Genomic DNA, 2,727 nt, shown 5'->3' with positions numbered 1-2,727 from the left:
TCAGGTGTTTCGGGCACGTCCCACCGGGAGGAGATCCAGAGGAAGACCCAGGACACGCTGGAGGGACAATGTTTCTCGGCTGGCCTGGGAATGCCTTGGAATTCCCCCAGAAGAGCTGGCCCAAGTGGCTGGAGAGAGGGAAGTCTGGGCCTACCTACTTAGGTTGCTACCCCCACGGCCCGACCCCGAATAAACAGAAGAAAATGGATGGATGGTGTTTTCTAAAAACTATATTTGAACATGTAGCAGCAAGATAAGAACTACTTGAATGCACAAAAGTCAACACCTGACGAGCATTGAGATCACACAGGTGGCGTGAGCAAACCCATCAGAATGGTTTTAGTTGAAAACTGAACCATGATGTGACCATATTTGAAACCATGATTCTCTGTAAATAGTTTAGCCACATTATTTGCCAACAACTTAGTCTTAATAATCATATATTTGTATATGTAGCTATCAAAGATTATAATAGTAAAACTATAAGAATCCAGCAGAGCATATTTTATGTCTTACTGGGTCTTTTTCTGAAAGCTAAATTCAGAAACAAAAGCCTTTTTGTCTGTGTAGGATGTTGCATATTTTTAAAGATTAATTCTGACTGCAGGTTGGAGAAATGATTTGACTTCTTACAAAAGAGCAGACTGATAGGAAGATAACGACTTGGCAATAACAAAGCATCCTGCTGTTGTCAATGGCAACCAAACACTTAGAACCTGGCTATATTGTGTATCAGTAACCATGGTTGCCAGTAGGGCAAACAAAACCTAAAGATTAGAAATAAACACATTTTTGTAATAGCTGAATAAAAAAATGTGTGTCCTCACCTTTTTTACTCAAATACAGTTTAGAGTAAATTTTGTGCAGCAGGAGATAAATTAATAGTTCAGCTAATGTTCAACTGTAAGTATTTTAGTTAGTGTGAGGGCAAAGGGGGAGGGTTTACACCGACATATTTCTGTCAGCATCAAAACTTTTTTTTTCATTTATAAATGCGGAGTCATGTAATGATGGGGACTGGAGCAGAGCTAACGGTGACAAATATGTTGCAGCTCAGACTGCGAAGAAACTGAGAGGAGGAAGATGCTTTTGGGCACTCGGTCACAGTTTGTGAGTTCTGTTTGATGAGCTGCCAGTTATTCTGCCAAACAGAATTGATAAATGACATCCATCACATAATAGAATCAGGACTTGCAGACACAATGTTAATAAAAATAAGAGGTGTGTGAATGAGTGAAAACCTCTTTAGTAAAATACTTCAGATTGAGGATTTCTACCATGTACAGGTTTTTGTCACATTTTTATCCATCCATTCCTCCATCATCTTCCGCTTGGTCTGAAGTCAGGTCGTGGGGGCAACAGCTTGAGTAGGGAGGCTGACATCTCTTTCCACAGCCACCTCTTCCATCTCTTCTGTTTTTGTTTTTTTAACAATCGAATACAAAAACATTCACACCTGTTTAATTATTATTATTATTTTATTATTAATATTAGTTTTATTTTTATTTTATTTTCCTTCCATTGCCTTCCAATTTGGAATTTAAATAAACTCTTCAAAGTGTATGTGTTTTAAATAGGTCCTTAAAATATAAAACTAAAAAGTGGTGCAGCCTGTGTGTTCACTTCCTTTGCTGTGAAGCCTCAACGATGACCCAACAACCCAACATTTTTCAGTCAGGTCATCTGGACCATAGATATAAACACTAGATACAGCATTGACCACTATCGCCTATTGGCGCTGACGAGCCGTAGGGCCGCCATCTTGGAACGGTCGAACGCTCCACTCAGTGTAACCTGTTTGTCAGGAGCAATGAAGTATCTGCACGTTTAATCAGTCATAGCTGAATAATAAACTCATTCTTACAATTTTTTTCCTCTGTAAATCTTAGGCGTACAGCCATTAAAGATGAACACATGGTTCAGTGTATTTAAGTATTCTTGGTGGAGTTAACATTAACACTAATAAAATATTCTTATGACAAGTTTTGCAAAACTCACAGTCACCGATACATTTTTATTAATATCTATATATTATGTATATATATATATATATATATATATATATAGATGTATATATACAAACCGGATTCCGAAAAAGTTGGGACACTAAACAAATTGTGAATAAAACTGAATGCAATGATGTGGAGGTGCCAACATCTAATATTTTATTCAGAATAGAACACAAATCACAGATCAAAAGTTTAAACTGAGAGAATGTATCATATTAAGGGAAAAATCTGTTGTTTCCAAATTTCATGGCGTCAACAAATCCCAAAAAAGTTGGGACAAGTCCATTTTTACCACTGTGTGGCATCCCCCCTTCTTCTTACAACACTCAACAGACGTCTGGGGACAGAGGAGACCAGTTTCTCAAGTTTAGAAGTAGGAATGCTCTCCCATTCATGTCTAATACAGGCCTCTAACTGTTCAATCGTCTTGGGTCTTCTTTGTCGCACCTTCCTCTTTATGATGCGCCAAATGTTCTCTATAGGTGAAAGATCTGGACTGCAGGTGTTATGATTAAGGGCAACCCAGTTTGTAACGAGACCCGAGACGACACAAGGCGAAGTAGAAAAGTGACAATGTTTATTATTTACAGTGATATTTACAAGTATACAAGATGGTTCCTCCGGAATCCCTGAAGGAGGAATTGCAAACGTCAGGAAGGGATAGGCCAAAAAGTTGTCGCATGTAATATTCAATTTCTTTGTTTGGTCTTACAGATGG

The sequence above is a fragment of the Nematolebias whitei genome, chromosome 13 (assembly GCF_014905685.2).
Source record: "Nematolebias whitei isolate Nwh7 chromosome 13, NemWhi1, whole genome shotgun sequence".
NCBI lineage: Eukaryota > Metazoa > Chordata > Actinopteri > Cyprinodontiformes > Rivulidae > Nematolebias > Nematolebias whitei.
This window is presented reverse-complemented; position numbering follows the sequence as displayed.